Raw genomic sequence first — 22117 nt, forward strand, 5'->3', positions numbered from 1 at the left:
CTGTGTGGCCTAGATTATTATTATACATAAGAAGATCATAGTGTATTAAATCAAACATGAAAAGGTTTTTGGCAGCACATGCTATGATCTCTTGTATTTCAAGGTGTTCTCACATGAGATAACAAAAAGGAGAGAAGGTGAAATGAAGCAACTGCTTAGGATCACACAGTTTGGTGAAGTGAGGACGTTGTGAATGATCCTAGGTTTTCTGGTTCACATTGCACAATTTGGCCACTAGGTGGATATCTCTATCCCTCTCTAGTTTTACATGAAAATGTATTGCTTTGTCATTAATTCTTGGCACATGAGGTTAGAACATGGGTGTCAGAGAGAAGCCACATGAAAGCCTGCCTTGTTTTGGGTTAAAGAATCCAAGAGAACCATGAGCTGATCCAGAGCTAGGGCATCTGGGCTACAGCTTGGCTTGAGCCTTTTACTGGCTTACCCACATCTATCCCATATTGGCAATTAAAGGTAAAGAGGCATAGGAAAGCTTACTTAAGGGAATGGAAGCACAGCGCAAGACACTTTGCATCAAAGTCCATGACGTTCTCACTACATCATAGTTCAGTGAGCAGACTATGAGACTGGATGTTCTCTCCACCATAACTAAAATAAAATGGCTGTCAGGTTAACGTCCTCTTGTCTTACCACATACTCACTTGCGGTGTTTAATTTGATTTAGGTTCTTAGTAGTTCTGTAAAAATGAGCAGAGAAAAATGTTCAAACGCACTAGAGCACACAATTTCTCCAATGGGAGGCCAGGATTTGTACAAAACAATGGCTTCTGTCTCCCTAGTTTCCATCTCGCTCATTACACAATAACTAGGATGTGAGTGGTTCCAAAGGTGTGACTCAGGGTATACTTTTGCCCCAAAATGCTGATATGTTGTGAAACCAGCCCAGACTTTTAAATTAGAGTTCACAAAAATCACATTTTGGGAAAGTGTTAAACCGAGGACTGAACATCAAGTCTCTCAGTGCAATAGATACACTTTTCCCATTGTACCACTTCTAGTAGTGGAAGTTGGGTGTTTGTGTCTAAACACCTGGTGGAAATGTACCTTTCTGCAGGGTCATGCTAGACATTTTGCTTTCCTCTTCCTGTTTTTCTGACTCATCTTTGCTAGTGTTTAGGATTCTGGGCACTTTACCACTGCTGACCAATGCTAAAGTGCAGGTGCTCTGTACTCTAAACTTGGTGACCTTGGCTTTTCGACAATTGGCATATTTCATTTTATTGTAGGTCCCTAGTAAAGTGCATTACATGTGCCCAGGCCCTGTAAATTAAAAGCGAGTGGGCCAGCAGCAATGATTGTGCCACCCCCTACAGTAGCCTTTCAAACACGCCTCAGCAGAGCCTGTGTGTGCAGTTTTAAACTGCCATTTCTACCTGGCAAGTGTACCCAATTACCAGGCTAAACCTTCCTTTTTACGGGCGAGCGCAAAGCGCTCCATCCCTTGTTGTAATCTCTCTTTGGGCTTCTAAACACGCCCATGTCATGTCAGAAACTTTCCTTGGTTCGTGGGGCTTGCCTTTTAAAATCTGTTTGCTTTTATTAGTGAAAGGCATGCATACGCCATGCCTTTTCCGGTGTTTAGCCGTCCTGGAGCGCACCAACCAACTACTGAAAACATATGAGGCTCGATGTTTTTCATCTGGTTTCTGGACTACTTTCCCTCTTTATTTTGCAGCATGATCTCACTGGGCAGTAGTCGAGCGCTTTGCATGCCATAGATCCTGTTACATATGCAACTGCACTTTCGCAATTTTGCCGGTTGCATGGATAATTGCCCTTTTGCCGATAGGTTTCACTGCAAACAAACTTTCATTTTCCTTTGTGTGTCTGCTTTGCACTGATGGCAGCCATCGGCTCGCTGATGTGAAACTTTTACTTTTCAATTTATATGGCAAGAAAAGTCCAGTTAGTTATGTGAAACTGTTTTACTTTAAAATTTCAATTTATGTGGCAAGAAAAGTCTGGTTAGGTATTTACAATGCTAATAGCTCTAACATGAGCAAACGTGAGACCCATTGCATTGCAAAGGCTTGTTATTACATGCAGGTCACCCCAAAGGTAGGGCATGGTTAGCCCCAAGGGCATGATGCAGTGTATTTAAAAAGTTGAACATGTACTTTTAAGTTTAACATGTCCAGATAGTGAAGAACTCCTAAAATCGCTTTTCACTATTGCAAGGCCTATCTCTCCCTTAGGATAGGTTTGGGATTACCTTAAAACAACTATTAAGTCTAATTTCCAATGAAGAAGATATAGACATATGGAGTTTGGTGTCCCTGGACTGACAATTTAAAATCACAACTTATGGTGAAGTTAGATTTTAAATTGTAAGTGTGAATCTGCCACTTTTAGAAAGTTGGCATTTTCTTACTTTAACCATTCTGTGCCTCTGTCTGTGTCTGAATAGGCATCTGGGTTTGTTGGCAGCTTGGTTTTGTGCATTCACGCTGGATAGTCACACACAAGGAGAGCTTAGGTATGACATTTGCATATTGACGGCCCCTCATCAGGTTCATGCATCTTCCTGGGCTAGATGGGTGGGAGGAGCTGACACTTACTCCTGAATAGAGCTGTGCCTCCCCTCACACAAAGGGCTGCATAGTCCCCTGTAGAGTGTCTGGAGCCAGGAAGGGCAGGACAGAGACCTCGTGGACTTCAAAGGAAGGCCTCAAAGATTCTCCCACTTTCAGAACCAGGGCACCAAAGTATAAATACTGTACCCCGAACTCCACCCTATCAGATCTCTACTGGAACTAAGGACAATCTGCCAGGAAGAAGGACTGCTGTGCTGCCAGGAGGGACTGGTATTCTGCAATTGCATTGTTGTGTAGGCCTCCTGCGGCTGTGTGCTGTGCTGCAGGAGGAACTGCCACTTTGTTGTCTGCTCTGCTGTGTTGGCCTGTTGCCTGCTGCTTCTGTCCTGCAGTGAGAAGGACTGGACATGCTCTCTACATCCTTGAATCCAAGAATATCCAAGGGTGTGCTGGCTTTCCCTCTATCCTTCTGCAGTCTCTGGGACATCAAAGACTGCCTGCAACTCTCCTGGTGCTGCTGGACTCTGCCGTCTGTGAGTCCTACCCTTGCTTGAGGTACCCCGCTCCAGTCCTTTGCCTTAGGAGTGGTTTATGCAGCTATAAACTTTAAAAATCGACACATCGTCCCAAGTGCGGCAGAAAAACCAATGCATCCCCATCCATGCCACAGCGGCTACTTGACGACAGCAGCTTCAACACTGCATGACCCCATGATGACACTTTGTGCAGCCCACCAATGATGCATCTTATCTACTTCCACTGAGCTTAAGGACGGTGCATCTCCCGAGAGCGGCGGAAATATATATGCATCGTCAGCCCCACCATCTACTCATTGCACCAACAAATGTGCTGTTGAGAAGACCCTGCATGGGTTCTGTAGCATGCATCCCCTCCATCATGGTCGGCCTGAATTTTGAATTTGCACCAGTCCCTCGCGACCTCAAATAGTCTTTTTTACCGCTATAGTCTTCTAAGCACAGTTTTCACATTAAATCTTTAAAAATTCAGATCTTGACTACTACTGATAGGATTTTTGTCATTTGGGTCTTGTTTTAATCATATAAAGATTATCTATTTTGCTAACCTGGTGTTGAGTCTTTCTATAGTGTATTTTACTTTGTTACTGTAATTAAGTGTTCTACAAATGCTTTACACATTGCCTTCTAAGTAAAGTCTGCCTCCTCTGTGCCAAACTACCAGAGAGCGAGCACATGTTAATTTAGGTTGTGTATCTGACTTACCCTGACTAGGACTGTGGTCCCTACTTGGACAGTATGCATACTTCTGCCAACTAGAGATCCAATTTCTAACACCGCCTTAGTGAATTGCACACTCTGTCGGGGAGTCTTTATCAATGATTTTTGATAGCACTCACAGTCATTTTACCCTTTCTAAAGTGAAAGCTTTCTTGTGCTTCTGTATGACTCAGAAGTATGTATCACGTGGATATCAGCAGTGCAAACCTCCCTCCCACACTGAGAGCAGACACAATATGGATGTCAGCAGTGCAAAGGTTGCTTTCACACACACAAAAAAGTATTACATGGGCTACATGAGTATTTTAAGTTCCATCACAATGTACAAGTACAATGCAGGCAGGAGCAGTATGTGCATTGCCGTAGAGGTATAGTCAGTTCACAGCAGTGCACATTTCTCTCTTCTATACAGAATAGGTATTGCACAAGCAGTAGCAGTAAAAGATTTTCTCGAATCGAAATAGCCTGTGCAGCATCGTTGTAAGTCTCCTTAGCACAACATAATGGTGACAACAAAGGCTGAAGCCGTTTAATGCTCTATAGTCGTTCTCATCAGGTGGGTAGCTTATCATTAATTCTCTCTCTGTCTTTGCTGCGGCCTCAGGAAATGACACAGGCTCGAGTAGAGTGCTGCAGATTTCTTTCTGACCATTTTTTTCAAATGTTTTAAAATAGTTATCATTGAAAGAGCCCATCTGTTGCGTTCTGTTACTAGAACGCTCTCTCGTCAAATAACTTTGTGACGTCCTATGCATATTCTAGATCTCAATTTCACCATTTGTAAATTACTGTCAGCCACTTTGGAAAGGTAAATTTATAATAATGTGTGATAAAAACAAACCAAGATAGGTGCTAGTGTGAAACCAGGCATGGCCATTGAGGGAAGCTTAATGGAATGTCTCCTCCTTAGATAAATAAACATTTAAGATGGCTCCCTGTGAGTATGCATATGTCGACTTGCTTGATGATAGACTGGCAGCCGGCGTCATACCATGATGTTCTCTTTTAGTATAGCATTCCAAGATGGCCATCCATGAGTGCTGCGCTGGCTGACATCTTGGAATTCTCTGTTATTACACTTTTATTATTAATTTACCAATCAAAAATAGTTGATAGCCATTTTCAGAGGTAAGTTAGTAATAAACAATGTGTAATGCCGATGCAAGAGAGCTCTGGCAATACCAGTAACCCTGCACCTGGCTATCAAAGATGAAACAGATGGGTTTTGCAAATGCATGTTTACCCTTATCGTTGTTTACCTAACACAACTATTTCTGTCTCAGTATTTTAGGTAGTAAATACATTATTCCGATCTACAAGTTGCAAAGGAACTCAACCATATTCTTTCCCCTGATTTCGGACGGCGGTGTACTTCACACTATCAAAAATGAGATGGCGTTATCTTTGAATGAGTGGCGAAGTCGTCTCCTGTCTTTTTGGAACATTTCTTAAAAGTTGTCCTTTTACGTGCATTGTGATCTGGGATCGTCAAGCCGATGTCTGGTGGTTCTAAATCACTCATTGGTATTAGATTTTGTAGGTGCTGCTTTGGACGACATGATTGCAGTACACCTGTCATTGGGGTGCTTGTATGCTGCATTCAGAATGCTTTGCACGGTGCTTGGTGACATTCAATCGTGTGCTGTTGCCACCGGAGGTTTTGCTGGTGCTGGTTTGCAGTAGGTAGCCTGGGCCTTTGTGACGCGCTTCCTCTAAGCGATGCAAAGATAACTTTGGGTGTCAGGTCTGCTTGCCAAGGCGAACACCACCGTTTGTTATATAGTGACATATTTACAGTTGCTTAGTGCCTTTTCTGTGATGACGTGGAAGGCTTTGTCTTCCGGGAGGAGAGTTTGAGCTGGATCTAGATGCATGTCATTAACTGGAAGTTCTTTTTGAACATGAATCGGTACCTGACATTGTGTATATGTAACTGTTGTATTTGTGCGAAAGATGGAACATTAATAGTTTGTGTAATTCTTGCTTAAGAAGTTTCGAAATCATAGTTCCAAATAGAAGAGTTACATTTTACATTTTTTGAAGACAGATTATACTTGCTGCAACAGTGAAATAAACTCGGGTACAAATGCATTAAATGCTAATGAACAAAGTACAAAGGTTTGTATGGTACTCCATAGGAATGCAATACTACAGATGTAATCTGCCTTACATGCAACAGTGTAACAGTGTCTGAACAAAGCAGTGCCACTGAAAGGTGCCATATTGTCAAGTAATACACAAGTGGAAGAGGTAAGTATGATGTTTATTGCACCACTCCAGAGAAGCGTCCCACTCCTGGATCAGCAGAGAACTGCCGGACTGAGAGTGGAACGTTACATACATACACATCATAACAATGCACGCGTTGCCATGAACACAAAGTGGCAACCACGCGCGCACGACATAACATATTCACAGCATTACCTTCAGAGTAGTGCACATAAGTGTGACAATTCACATGGTGATCACAGTACACTGAACCACAGTGTGCCACTAACTCACGATTACTAGAGGAACACTAGCTTTAAGTGTACAAAATCCTTAACAGTACCACAGTAACACCACACAATGCTGCTTCACATCCTATCAAATATAGACCAGATATAGAGCGTTAAAAACCAATACGGCCTGATTTTGAGTTTGGTGGATGAAATATGTACTGTCGCCATGGCAGAGAGGTTTGCTCTGCCTGCCAAGTTTGGAGATGTCTGCCAACATGACAGAGCCATACGTCAAACTTTCAACGTGTTAGATTTTTAAAAACAAAATCCCAAAGAACAAGTTTGTTTTTAAAAAAAAAGAAAAAGATTGAACCCCTCGCTATGGAAGTTGTCTCCCATAATGTGGTGGTCACTTAAAGGTTTTGCTTTCACATATGCCATGTTTTGTATGGTGGGCCACCAGAAGTGCATGTAGGGGGTGGAAACGGGGTGGTCTACACACTGAAGTTCTGCCCGACTCTAAATGAGCCAAGTGAATCTTCAGTGTAGCGGGGAGGGTACAATTTCACATTTGCAATCTAGTACCCTCTCCACCATGTTTAAATTGGGCGCATAGTCACAATACTGAGTGAAAGTATGTTACTGGCAGTAGCACAGCTACTGTGTCATTGGCCGTAGTGTAAGGAAATAGACCCTCTCGCTGCTGCTTGAACTGTGAAACAGAGGATCAGTGGGCGCTGGTGCCACTGCACCTGCTGCACCAATGGACACTGCGCCCCTGGTTACTGGGTTGTGGTAACAGTATGCATAGTATTCCTTTGACAATAAGCCACTTGTGACATCGTCGGCGTGTAATGTTTGTGCTGTCTCGGTATTCTGCATTGGACTGTAGGTAAGAAATAATAGTGGCTTTGTGAAAACTGAAGGTGCCATTGTCTCGGGTTTTTGCCTGGGGCCTGAGACCATTTCCTAAGGAGGCGGCTCCCAGGGGAAGGGCAGCCCTCAGTTCATCCCACCCCACTCGATGGTCTTCTGTTTCCATGAGTGGAGCCTTCAGGCGCGGTCTCCCTTCTGTGCCATTGCGGCAAGTTATGGCCCGGGTCCTCTCTTTATGCGGCCCCCCCACCTCTTCAGAGTATGGTACCCACACCCTTCCGCTGGAACTTTACACCCTCGGAGCCCTTGGAAGATCCAGGTAAATAAATTATTTCTTCGTGCATATCCTATGTTTTTTTTTTTGTTAGGACTGTTACTAAAAATGTTAACTTTTATAAACCAACTACAAGGAAGAAATTCGCAAGGAAATTTTCTGTCTCGTTCACCTTTAACGTTCTTCTACCTTCTCCATGAACCGTGTCTAGAGGTGGCTTACACTTCCTGCTGAACTGTAGGACGACAGTGCTTAATTTGTGCTTATTGTTTCCGGTGCTGAGCACTGCCACTCATTTTTTAGGCCGGCGCTTATTCTTCTGACTCAAGCATTTGCTACGAGCAAAAGACACATGTGGGAAAGACGGAGGGAGAGAAAAACGAAAATGCGTCACAAAGAGAGAAAGCTGCAAGAGTGAGCTGAAGGGGCAGGGAGTGGCGTTCAATGGATTGAAGAGGCCCGAGACCTCTTCATGATTACTCTGCCTCAGTATTCCGTGCTCGCACATTTAAGTGCAGCAGCCACGCATTTAAGAGGAGGGCTTTGGGCACCGCACGTTTTTATTTACAAATTAAGCGCTGAGGACGCATAGTGTCAAGACTGGCTGGAGTGCTGTTCTCTTTGTGACTATTCCCTGTGTCAGACCCGCGCATTTTTGCATTTGACAAGGTTTTATTATTGGGAGTCCTAGGTACTGGATGGACTATAGTGCAACCTGGTAGGAGAAACAAAGCTCTACAGGGGCAATTTTCTTTTTAAAATTTGAAGTGAGGGCTTCAGTTAAACCCTTTCGCAATGTCTTTAATGGAATGCCCCGCATTTTTGCGATATTGGGTCTAGGTCAAAGCATTGAATAGATTGTAATGAGACTTCCATTTGTAAATCCTCAGAAGTTCTCCTAAGTGCATGCTGGACATTCTTTCTTTCTTTCTCTCTTTCTTGCTTTCCTTCTTTCATTCTTTCTTTCCTTCTTTCTTTCTTTGTTTACTTCCTTCTTTCTTTCCTTCTTTCTTCGTGAACCGGGACTCGGGCTGCTGCCGTCTGATATGATGCTCTGCGTCCATGCATTTCTCTGAGTTGGAAAAATACAAGTCAGTATGACTCCGCTTATCATCTAATTCAATTCTGGAATTCGTTTCACTGATTTCCTCACTGAAATTGAAGCATGGGGTTAATCCTGCCTCCAAAAAATGAAGAACTTCAAACAACTCAAGAGAATCTTTGGCTGAAAGTGTAGAGTTATTTTGTATCTATTTGTGATTTCTTGGATGTGGCACGCTCCTAGGACTGATCCAGAGTGCCCAGAGATGGGTGGAGAAGGCAAACAGATGAAATAATACAAAGTATTAACTGTAAACAAATAAAATAATACACAGAATAATAATTTCACATAAGTGACTCCATTTTTGCTGTCCTGTGCCGATTCTGGATTACATACATCCTCCCCAGAATGTTAGGGCCCAGTTATGATAACACCTGTATGTGGGCCGGGAAATACCATGTGATTGTGATAGCCATATCGGAAGTCATTAATGTGTTACTCACTGTGAGAACCATTTAGTGACATGGTGAGTTAAACGCTCACTGCTAACACCTGCTGCAATCTGCAGGTCAGGAGTTTGAATCAAAGCAGGCTCAGTCTTCCATCCTTCTCTGGACAGTAATGAGAGTACAATTAAGGGGTCGAGAATAACTGTAATTTATGCACTTACAAGTGGCAGACAGGCATGGATCTCATCAAGGCCAGCTACCCTGTGCTCCTGCTGGCAGCCATCCCCCTTTCTAGTCGTTACATATGTATGTAGTGGTACCTTTACTGTGAGACCTAGTTGGGAAGGAAGGGAGAGATGAGCAAGGATAAGGGCCCAGTGGTACAACTTATAGTCCTTTTCAGCGAGCACGAAAGAAGTGAGTTCCTGCAGTGTGGGTGGTCATGCTGTTTGAATAGATAGTTCTTCAATTGCTTCCTGAATAGCAGAAAATAGGAAGAATTCTGTTGCAAATAGGGATTGTGTTCCAGACTCTGGGTGCACTAGTCCTTTTCTTCCATGTCGTCATCGCTTGTCTGGTGATGTCCTGGCTCCCGGTCCAGCGCTGCCCCCCTCAGGTGGTTACGTTTCTCAGCCAGATATGAACGGTTGTGGTTACTGTAGGTCTTGTGGGTGATGCAGATGGTCTGGAAGAAGCTCCGGCCCTGAGGGGGAGCCATAGTAGCTTCTTCAGCCTTTGGGTGACATGTTGAAAAGTGTTCAAGTCCTTGATGAAATGTGCTTCGGTGTGAGATGCCATTCACGGGTGCTAATGAAGCCAGTGAGTAGGACTTTGCCACCATCCAGGTGGGAGGGACCCATTCAGTACTTCGATGTGATTCATAAAATGAAAACTGGGGGCACAGCCCGTGTCATGTGAAAGCAAACGCAATACATGCAAATCCAGAACTTCTCCTATTACCACCATGTTGTCAGGGATTTAATAATGTATTTGTTGTTGGTTTTCTCTCCAAATCTTATTAAACTATTAAGGTATTTAGAAAATCATTTCTCAAATAATTTTTCTGTCTCCCTTCAGGTTACAAGAAAAATAAAAAATACATTAATACATGCCAGCTGTCACTGTGCCACCGAGTCTGGAATGCCATGTTACCACTTCTGTCATTAACCACACTAGAAAAGGTGTGCCTGCCAGCAAGGGAGGAGTCAGAATATTAAATTACCCCCCCCTTGGAACCAAAGTTCTAATGGCACCAAGCAAGAGAAACAAATGTGCCTCAACCTCCCTAGAAGAGCTCATTTTTTTCTTTCCTCCAAGCATATGCCCATTCATCCTTTCACCCTTCCATCTACCCATTGATATCCACCATTTGAATTTACATTCTTTCATCTATTCATTCTTTCATCCATCATACAATCTTACACCATTCCATCCATCAGCCATTTCGTGCATTCTTCTGTTCACATATTCATCATCTATGCATACATTTATCGATACATTCATTCACCCATACATACATCATTTGACTTACCCATCAATAAAACCTATCATCATCAATTGATTCTTTTGTCCATCTATCCACCCATCCATTCATCCTCTCAGATTTCCATTTACTTTGCCATTCAGTCACACTCTCAGATTTCCATTTACTATGCCATCCACCCATTCATCCATCCTCTCAGATTTCCATTTACTCCACCGGCCTTTTGCCCACCGATCCATCCATCTTCTCCAATTTCCATTTACTCTTCCATCCTCCCACCCACTCATTCATCCAGTCATTGTCTCATATATCTGTTTACTCTGCCATACTTCCATTTAACAACCCACTCATCCATCCATCCTCAGATTTCTTTTTACTTATACACCCACCCACCCATTCATCCGTCTGTCCTGTCAAATTTTCATTTACTTTGCCATCCATCCACCCGTCCTCTGAATTTTCCATTCATTCTACCATCCTCTAGCTCACCCATCCATCATCCTCTAAGATGTCCATTTATTCTGCCTCCTTTCATCCACCAATCTACCCATCGTCTCTCCTACTTATTTACCCATATTTTCACTCACCTAGTCTAACCCCCTCCTGTACCCATCCTTTTACCCACTCATTCCTCTCACCAATCCATTCATTCATCCATCCATCCATCCATTTATACATACATATTTACATACATGCATGCATCCTTTTACCCACCCAGCCTGTTACCATCCAGTCCATCGAACCTTTTACATACCCATCCTTTAATTCACTCATCCATCTTTTCACCCATCCATCCTTTCACCACTTGCCCATTCATCCTTTCACCCTCTCATACAGCCATACATTTACCCTTTCATGCATCCACTCACCCATCCTTCTTGTTGTTGTGGGTATCGCTTGCAGAGAAATTTTAGATTCTTCCTTAAGTGAATTTAACTCTAATTTTAAGAATACAGTGCCAGATGCATCAAACAATTTTGAATTCACAAATGGTGCGAATCGCAAAATTCGACCTTTGTGAATGCAAAAATGCCTTTCAAGATGTATGAAAGGCATTTGCAGTGCAATTTCAAGGAATCACTAAAATAGCGATTCCCTGAAATTGCGACTCCATTTCGGGACTCGCAAATTGCGATTCTCTAAATAGGAAATCGCAAATAGGGAATTCCTATTTGCGATTTCCTAAGCACATGTATCATGCATTACCTAAATGCGATTTGGGCATTTAGGAAATGCAATTACCACCAAATCCAATTTGGTGGTAAGCATGTGCAATTTTTAAAAATGCATTATAAATGCATTCTTGAAAATGACATGTAGCGCACACATGCCCATAGGGCATGTGTGCGCTTCACATGTCCACAAATATTTTTTGGGGTGCATCAAAGGGGGCCTTAGGCCCCCCAGCACCCTGGGGTTTGCATTACCTAATTTGCGAATTCCTAACAGGAATTCGCAAATTAGGTAATGCAAAACCATTCGCACCTAAGGGCCTACAGCCCCATAAGGATGAATGAAGTCCCATTCCCTAATTGCGATTCAGTAATAGCGATTGTGATTTCTAAGAAATCGCTATTACAGAATCACAATTTTCAGACATCCCGTTCTGCATTTATTAAATAGTGATTTCTTAAAAAACGCTATTTAGGAAATGCAAACCGGGACTTTGATACATCCGGGCCGTAGAGCATTAAGTGCTTGTTATTTAATCAAGATCCTATGCTGTTTTCGGTAATCAGACTGCTAGACAACTAATGTAAACAAATGTAAAAAATCTTGTTATTTCAATGTATTTTTTTTTTATTAAAATACCTCTATTTATTAATAGATTTTAAAAAAAATCAATGTATTCAACCATTCCATAGCTTTTTGAGTTCTGCTTAACTGGCATTCATATTCATTCATATTCTTTCATGAGTACATTTTCAACAATGGCGTTTTTTGAATATGTGCAGTAGTGGGATTAATAATACTGCTAGAACGCATCTCAAATATTTATTCCCAATTTACCTAAGCGTTATAAACCAGTTTGTAGGTTATATTTTATCAGCAGTTCAAAGATAATGGGACGTGTGTGTGTGCAAGACCTAAGTAAGTACTGTGTGTACCACTTCGGCGCTCTCACACGGGTGTAAATATCTGTGATGTTTGACTATTCCTCGTGTTTGTTTTGCTTGGGTGAGGGTGAGTGCCCACTAGCGCGAGGACCAGAGCCAAGCTGGATTATTGTGAGTGCTTTATTGGTTAATGCAATAATAGATAATGTTTCATTAGACTCTGTGGTTTTGCAGAAGGCTGATAAATATACATTACATGCTGCGGCAGACATTCTAATGCCAACACATATGTGTAAAACATGAATGCACTTTTAGTACAGGTAATGCTTCCTTTGCTTTAAATCCAGATATAGTTTTCACATAAGCAAATCAAACTCTATTTTAGAAATGTACACCGTTTTGAAAGACAAATATTGTTGGGGCATGCGTTCTAACTCACTAGCTCGGTCCTACTAGAAAGCTCCTCCCCTCAAGAGCGCTGCTTCGGTCGTCGCAGGTGCGCAGAGATGCCCCAGGCTGGAGCAGGAGGCGCTTTTCCCAAAGGAACTCGCCCGCTGCCCCGCACAGGGTCATGATTTGGAACAATGGGGCAGCTGCAATCAGCCCCTGGGGGCGAGAAGTGGCTGCATCGAGGCAGAGAAGGATCCGGAGTTTATTAGTGGACAATAAACGAGATTTCAAGTGTTGGTGATTCGGTTGTAGGAAATACCAAGCTGGGCAGGCCTCTATAAGATGTATGTAGAAGATCAGTAGAGTTGCCATTCATGCTTATGGCGTGTTGGCGATGTAAAAGACTAACTTGTGTCCTTTTTAAAGCATCATTTAAAATGTGTATAATAATTACCTAATTAACGAGCTAGGCAAAAGCCCAGTGGAAGAGCTAGACGCCTATCAAAATAGCTACAGAGCTAACCACAGAGCTATACAAGTAGTCAAAGTACTACACATGTAAATGAAAAACTACACAATGATATATAACTACTACAATACTATCTCTACTAACCAATAAATTAACCAAATAAATAAAGAATACACAACTAAAGCGCTGCACAACTTTAACAAATTAACATCAGAAGAACTGCAGAACTGCCAGAAACAATTAATCAGTCATTTGTAAAGTGCATCACTGTCACCCCATAGGGGTATCTGGGAGCTGGGGTGCAATGCCTCTTTCGAAGAAGTTTGGAGGGGGAGGGGTAGGTAGTTCCAGGCCTTGGTAGAGATGTAGGAAAAAGAGCGCCCGCAGCTGCGGCTGCGCCAGATTCTGTGTGTGTGTGCGAGGGCCAGAGAGGAAGAGTGCAGATGTCTGGTGGATTGGTGGAAGTGGAGACAGTGGTTGATATAGTCCAATCCTTGATCATGTAGGGATTTGTAGACATGCGTGAGGAGCTTGAAACTAAATCTATTCTGGACGAGGAGCCAGTAGAGGTTTCTGAGGGGGGTGATACGGGAGTGCCTGGGAAGGTTCAGGATGGCAGGTGTGTTCTGTATTGTCTAGAGGTGGGAGTATATGCTGGTTTAGAGAGCATTGCCATAGACAAGGCACTGGTGATGAGGGCCCGGGTGACGGTTTTTGTGGTGTTTGTGGTGTTGACTGGGATCCATCTGAAGATTCTGAGAAGCATGTGGAGGGTGTGGAAGCAGGAGGAGGTGATTGCATTGATCTGCCGCTCCATGGTCAGCTCACTACTGAGGAGGATGCCAAGGTTGTTAGTGTGGTCTTTAGGCTTTGGAGTGGGTCCTCGTTCGGCAGCCCACCAACTATGGTCTCAATTAGAGGTGTTTTTCATGAAGATCAGGACTTCCGTCTTGTTGGAGTTGAGCTTCAGGCAGTTGGTCTTCATCCAGTCGGCTATGGCGGTCATGGCCTTATGGAAGTTGGTTATGGTGGTGTATAGGTCTTCAGTAAGTGAGAGGACCAGTTGAGTATCATCTGCTTAGGAGATGATGTTAAGTCTGTGGGATCTAACAATGTTGGCCGGGGGGTCATGTAGTTATTGAACAAGGTAGGGCTGAGGGATGAACCTTGGGGTACACTGCAAATGATGCTCTTGGGTGCGGAGGTAAAAGGGGGGTAGTCATACACTCTGAGTCCATCATGTGATGAAGGAAGCACTTCATTTGAGGGCATCATTTTGTATTCCGATGCTGTGTAGTCAGTTGATGAGGGTGTGGTGGTCGATGGTCTCAAACACGGCTGATAGATCGAGGAGGATCAGGATGGCAATTTCCACACAGTGTGATCTGACGTCATCAGTGGCAGCGATGAGTGCAGTCTCGGTGTTGTGGTTAGAACAAAATCCTGATTGGGAGATGTCCAGTAGATTGTTTTCTTCCAGGTAGCTGGTGAGCTGCTGACTGATGGCCTTATCATGTACCTTAGGCAGGTAGGGGAGTAGAGAGATAGATTGGTAATTCTTGAGTTTGTTGGGGTCGGCAGAGGGTTTTTTCAGGAGGAGTTTGAATTCCGCATGTTTCCATTTGTCCGGAAAAAACGTTGAGGTAATTGAGATATTGAGGATGCTGGTGAGTTCCTTTCTGATGAGGTTGGTTCAGAGGTTGGACAGGTGGTGGGGACAGGGGGTCAGTGAGGGCCCTAGAGTGAATGGATTACAGGATACTGAGATGTATTGATTGGTGAGCACTGCCCACATGCTGTTGGTGTGCACGGGAGGTTTGAGAGAGCTGAGGTTAGAGATCATGGTTTGGGGATCAAAGTTGTCGTAAATGGTGGCGATCTTGTTGTTGAAGTAGTCTGAGAGGGCGTTAAAAAGTTCTTGGGGGGGTGGATGTGTTCTCTGTTGCTGCTGGGTGGGAATATTCTTTGTCTAGTTTGAAAAGTTCTTTTGTGTGGTTGGATGCAGAGTCGATGCAGGTCATGATAGCCGCTCCCTTGGCCTGCTTGAGTTGTCAGTGGTAATTGCTGAGGGCTGCTTTTTGGGTTGTTCTATTGGAGGGATTCCTAGTGGATCACCATTGTTTCTCTAGTGTCTAGCAGCTGTGCTTGGTGGCTTTGAGCTCCGGAGTGTACCAGCTGGCGTTTGTAGAGGTTGAGTTGGTTCTGGCTGGTTTCAGTGGGCAATTGAGTCACTGCTGTGGAGAAGAAGTTCAAGATGGCCTGGTCGAGGTCAGATGAGGCCTTGGATTTGGATGAGCAGAGGACATGTGTCCACTGTGATTCAGTTATTCTGCTTCAGTAGTCGGCTCTGTGGTTCCAGGTGGTGGTGTGTTGGGCATCAGCAATGGTGAAGTGGACAATGCTGTGGTCAGACCAGGAGAGGTCTGTGACATGGCTGAGTCTGAGTCTGTCGATGGAGGTGAAGAGGGGGCAGAGTGTGTGTCTGGCCTTGTGTGTGGGTACGTTGACTAGTTGGGTGAGGCCCATGTTCAAGTTCTTGAGGAGGGTGGTGGAGTTGGCATCATTGGGGTCATCGATGTGGAAATTGAGGTCGCAGAGTAAAATGTAGTGGTGGGAGTCGATGGCAAGTGGTGCAATGATGTTCGGGATGGTGTCGCAGAAAGCTGGTCGTAGTCATGGGGGTCTGTATAAGATGGAGCCTCTTAGGGTAGTTCTGGCATTGGTTTGTAGTTGGAAATTGAGGTGTTCCATTAGGTGTTTTCGTTGGTGGGGATGCATCAGATGGTGTTCTTGAATATGATGGCAATGCCATTTAAACCTTTAATCCTAGGGCTATATGACAAACAGAAGAGCTGTACAACAGAGAGCAATGCTAAACAACAAATGGTACAAAACTGCGTAAAAAGTCACACAACTATTAAACAAAATACTTATCTATCCCATAAGCTGCACCACTTACCAAAGAGTAAACCATCCAAACCATATATCAATGCAACTAGTGAGAGAACTTTACAACTAAACAAAAGCTGCACATCTATCTGAAGATTTACTGTACTAACTTAATAGCTATAAAATGAATTGCAAATCAGTACATTAAGCTGCATAGCCCTACATTTGACTGAAATTCTACACAATAAACTTGTGAGATACAAAACTAACTAAAAGAGCTACAAATTTAGCTTAAATTTACTTAACTAATGAGAGTTTAATTAAAGAGTTACTGTTAACTAAAAGAGCCACACCATTAATTTACAAGCTGAACAAGAATACAACTACAACAACTACGTATCAATACACAAGATGAACTTTCAATAAAATGATTGACATTAAATACAAGACATGTGAAAAACGCATGTTTTAATTGTAATAATAAGAATGAATATATTAGCTTCCAAGAAAACCCTGCACTTCAAAATTAGAGTGTTTCAATCAAGCACATAGACAAGAAATGCCACCCATAGCAACAATATCATAGTGGCCATTAGTATGATCTTGTAGCACTACCTGGTTAGAGTATTTTCACACCCATCACAAGAATACTGTCTCAATTCCAGTCCCTTTTCTGTGTTCTGTTGTAAACAGTGATTGTTTGCTACAATGGTTGTCATCGTTGTGTTGGACTTGTAAGCACTCTCGCAAGAGGCATCATTTTAATCTAATAGATAGTTAAGTGGAAATTCATCCAGTGTGAAATTGTAAGAAGTTAAGAATACAAACAATGCATACTACCCAGAAGAAAATGAAAAGGTATTTTAGAAACCAAAATGCATGCCAATATGTTGTGTACCTTTGTTTTTTACCAATGATAAAACCTTGGTCAGTTTTATCTTTGTGGTCTCTGAAAGCCATAGACTATGAGGGGACCAACTGTAATATCCTCCCTCGACCCTAAACAAGGACAACCTGCAGCTGGATCCAGTAGGCACCACTATTGCCACACAAGAAATAATTTCCCTCTATGCTTATGGAGATGTACAACAAGGAAATCATGTCCCTCCATTGCTTAAGTCTGTTCGTGGCAGTCGATTGAGAATCAGGGGTACAACCTAGTTGTCATTATAAGTATCAAATTCTATGGCCTCCTGTGCAAACTTCCTATATTCTCCAATAAATGCACAGACCCTTAACCCAAATTGTGTTGAAATAATTCAATATTATACCCCTGCTTGAGGGATGCTTGCTTGCAGCATGGTGGAATCTTCTGTGGCTATGACCATCTTCTGTGCTTTAAATTCTACAGACCAATAAAGAGTTTTTATTGGCTGTTTGCTGGAATGCATATTGCTTCTGACCAAGGCACCAACTACCAGAATGCCCCAAGAAGTGCTAGAAACAATGCTCCTTTTAGCAAAAGCTTGGCAGTCCAATATTCATCACAAAGCTCCTTTATTATCGAGAGTTGGGCCAGTGTCTAGGTCATCTAGACAGAATGTTAATTTGTGACTTAAAGCCTGTGCTGTGATCCTGGATGGTGCTGAGGAGTGCTTTCTGGATGTTGGAAATGTGTATTGTCCAGTCCTGTCCAGATGGATTGTGATTGAAGTGTTTCCTGGGTTGAAGTGCTTGTTTACAAACTGGAAGGGTCTTCAGTAAAAGTAAGACATTGTCCTTACCCTACAAACAAAGGCTAGCCCCTCTGTGAACAATAAAGTGGGACAATATGTGCCACGGAGAAGTACTGAACACAACAGAGGAAAATGATAAGTTAAAGGTTAGATAGCTTTGTCGGGGTCAAGTAGACTCTGTGTAGTGTAACTAGATGATGTTTTCTAATATTTGCAGGCATCACTGAATCATAAAGAAAAGACAAAGATACTTGCCAAAAATGAGAGCACTTCAGTGTTGGCAGGTCCCTTCTCCACAACTTCTATGGCAGGGTAAAGATTCCAGCAGAGCTTTGCTCAAATATCCACTACCACTTCACCACCTGTTTCTATATAGTTGCACTTCCTTGTAATAGTTCTTCTCCTTCAGTGTTCCCGCTCTCTTCGTGCCACAGCCCGCGTACCCAGTTGGCTAGCTGGTAATACTTAAACCGAGATAGTCTGCCTCCCATAGTCCAAAACATGTCTTGCCAAGCTTTCAACCTGCCGCCTTTGATAATCTGACCCCAACTATTTAGTTTTGCCTCTTTCAAAAGTCTCCCTAAGTTTTCCTTCATACATTCTGGGGCACCAGGCAAATTCCATACTGGTGCATAGTCACTGTAGTATGGTATCCCAAAAGCCATTCTAACCTGTGCCCATAACCTACAAGACACATTCAAAGTCTTCAGTATGACTTGCTTGAATATTTTGGGGTTTCCAAACCTATGCAGAAAATGCCTGCTCCTTTGTGATAAATCTTTCAGCAAGCTATCTAATCTGGGAACCAGAGTGGTGAAGACTTGTCTCAAGAATGAGGTTCAGCTCACCAATGATGTCTATATGTTTGTGCAGTGTCCCACCATCCAACGTTTCTGGCAAGAAGAGGGGAAGGCCATCCCTGAGATTCTGGGTAAAGAAATAAAGGTATGCCTTGCACTAGTGATTTTTACTGTGTTAGAGGAGAAAGGTGCTATTACTAAATCACATAAGAGACTGAGAGCACTTACTGTTATCCTCACTTTACTAGCAAGAAGAGAAATATGCTTGAAATGGGTACCTTCTCTACCCACAACTCTTAAAGAATGTGTATGGTCGGTCCAACGGATCAGTAAGCTTGATTGCAGTACTAATGTTTGGAAAAAGGTGGCAATGTGGAAACCATTGCAAAGGTGGAAGATATAGGGATGATCTAAATATATCCAGGGAAATGTCCAGTGATTAAGACCTGAAAATCAATACATAAGAACCCACAGGACAATCATGACAAATCAACTAATGCTGGATAAGGTCTTGCTCAGGGCTAAGGCATAGAAGTTGAGGCATTGAAGCTTCTACCAGTGTTGTAACCTGCTGCTTAATGAGAGCAAAAAAATAAGGTAAATGTGAGCATCAAAGATGACTGATCCTGCCTGATGAGCATACTTGAGCTACCAATGACCCCCACTGAGAACCACTCGCCTTCTTCAAATGATTCCACTTGTCCCTGCTCTGAGTGGCCCAACTGCTTGTGAAACTGCATGTGAAATTGGCATCCTGACTTTTTACTGGCCCAGGTAGTAGGGTAGTCTAGCATGTGTGCAGTTGCCTAGGCTTGTCTCTGGTAATGCCAATGTCCAGTCTAGCTCTGTGATTTGGAGGAATGCACCAAACAAGCCATCTTTTGTGGAAATGGGACTACTGTTCATGTCCTTCTTTGTTGACTTGAATCAGTGGTGGTAGCATACTCATTTCTGCCAGTTATTAGTCCTGAACATATCTTTCTTCTGTGTCAGAGAGGAGTGAAACCTACTATCCCTACTCTGGTAAAATTTCCACTTCAGTTAGTACCCAGACCCTTACTCTGATATTCAGTGTGCTTATTGTGTGTGTGTGTGTGTGCATGTGTGTGTGTGCATGCATGTGTGTGTGTGTGTTATTGTAGCAATGTGAGTATGTTTGCTAGGGCTAATAGAATCCATTTTGGATGGCCCTTGGTTTAGCATGGCACACAATGGAGAACGAATACAGCTTTCCTACACAGAGGACATTTTATGCTGGCATTTTTGTGCCTGGAGGCCCAGTCTTTGAATGGATAGAGGCGAAATACATGGCTACCCTTAAAATGTATTTTCTGATCACTAACATTTGGTGGATAGTGGTGGTACAATTTATTGTATGATGTTGGAGCCAGCACCATAACTCCCTGGTGAGAGAGCCATCGCTAACCACAACAGCTGTTTCTGCACTACTGCCTGAAAATGATACTTGCAAAGGGAACCGCCACAAACTGTTTCCAGGACAAAGGGTAGTGGATCCACAAGCCTAATCTGGAAAACAGTGATCAATGTGGGACCCGAACCAGCCCACTGGTTTACAATGTAAAGGTCTTTAGAACTAAGAAGGAATTGCTCTGCTGAGTACTTGAAGAGCTTATGCATGACCATCTCTTGTGTCTGCATGCCATTAAGTCTCCTAGAAGTGAGGTGATATCATGTGAAGTCTGCCCAACTTGCGAAGAAGCACCTAGAGGCCTACCTGCTCTTTAGCCTCTGTGGCAAGTGAAGAGCAAGATCAGCACTTGTGGAACTGCAACCTTGGAACACTGAGTGTGGAAGATTTCCTACAACAACACGCAGCATTGATCGAACCACATTTCCGTTCAGCTGGGAACAGTACTTGAACTTTCAAAGACTGAAAGAATGTCATAATCATGCAAAGATGAGCCTTTTGTTAAAACAAAGAAATTTGCTGGTGAAAACTCTTTTAAGTTAAAGATTACTGAACTGACCTACAAACTATCCATGGAGATAGCCACTAATGATCTGAATTTGTGTCTAATCAATTCCTATCCCAGTATCTTTGTGTAACGTGCAGTAGCCAATGGGGAACTGTTTTGATCAAGAGAAGGCCACCATATTGTTGAAGCTGTTCACTAGAACCCATAGGTGAGGGGGCAGTTGTGTAACCGTAGCATCCTTCAACTGCTTAACATTTCATTTTGCTGAGCTCTCTATTTAACTAAAAGATAAGCACTGAGCTAGACAATGAGTTATTGTGTCTGTTTGTGGATCATTGAGGTCTCAGCTGTTGCCCCCCATACTACATTCCTGAGAAGCCTTTGACTGCACTGCACACCCTCACTACCCTGAGAATCATGTACTTGAACAGTTTGCAGAGTACCAGACCCCAAGACAGCAGAGGCAAACAACTCCTATCACCAAAGGTGTGGTCCACTAGCCCTGTCTACCTTCAGGCCTCTCAAATGACGCCTCAGAAGCTTCATCTCCAACAACCTGCTTTGTGAGTGTATCCATAGAAGCTTGACCATACTCACTTTGGCCTCTGTAAGGCATGGCACTGGCTAAACTGTAATCACCATATCAGATACAGTGTTTTTTCCCTGCGCACACTCTGATTTATAAACATTTGGTCCTCTACTCCACTGCAGTCATTGCAACAGTGAGGCTGCTGGAGTTGAACCGGGTCTAAAGCCAGTGGAAAATCAGACTGTAGGCTCTGCCTCCCTCCCGACCATGAATCTGAAAGGCCCTGTATGAGAGCACATGAAAGGAGAAAGGAGAAACTCACTGCCTCCACTGTGAACGATAGCACTCTAGAGTTGGACAGTTTTGTGATATCAGATGAGTTTAAATCTCAGTGTTTGGCGTCAGAAGTCTTAAGGCACCTCGAGATAGCAGATAAAACCTGCTGTAACCAACAGGAGTGGAAAGGAAGAGCCATTCTGGTGTATATTTTCAGTATTGCTAACCACTATATGCTGGAGTCCATTTAACCACAATTTCAGTCATTGAAAGCCACGCCAATCTTTATAGGAACATTTATTTCTCAGTTGTTATTTTTTTAGGCCATGCCTACTAGACAACATAGCTGTCTGGTCACTAAAGATCTCTTGTGAAATTACTGAGATCTTTCCTAAGCTTAGAACCTGCCCATTGTTCACCGTTGCTTGGCTTTATTGTTACTCTCATTTCCTTCTTTTCCTACACTGCATGTTAAAAAACTATTGGAAAAGCCAGTCCGCTTGGCTTTGCCAATGATTGTTTACACAATTGTTATTGCAGTAAGTTATTTAATTCGAGGTACTGTTCTGTTATCTCTTTCTTTATTTAATGCCACTTTATATCACTTGATTACAATATTATGACTGGATCTGATTTATCTGAAGGCCCATACTTTATGCTTCATGAGGTGCATCCGTAGCTTCTAAACAGAACTAATATTATCTATTCGCCCCCCTTC

At 42.9% G+C, this 22117-nt stretch overlaps 1 protein-coding gene across 7 annotated transcripts in view; it reads left to right on the forward strand.

Moving 5' to 3' along the window:
- NAV1 (neuron navigator 1) overlaps window positions 1–22117 on the forward strand; it is a 950201-nt gene that overhangs the window by 204986 nt on the left and 723098 nt on the right. Inside the window, exon 1 of one of the 7 annotated variants that reach the window (XM_069238911.1) lies at window positions 7336–7447. The exons of the other annotated variants lie outside the window; for them this stretch is intronic. The gene's annotated coding sequence lies outside the window, so the exon portion shown is untranslated. Of the gene's footprint in view, window positions 1–7335; window positions 7448–22117 lie in introns of those variants that run through there. 7 annotated transcript variants of the gene reach the window in all.

Source organism: Pleurodeles waltl, chromosome 6 (genome assembly GCF_031143425.1).
Source record: "Pleurodeles waltl isolate 20211129_DDA chromosome 6, aPleWal1.hap1.20221129, whole genome shotgun sequence".
NCBI classification, from domain to species: Eukaryota; Metazoa; Chordata; class Amphibia; order Caudata; family Salamandridae; genus Pleurodeles; species Pleurodeles waltl.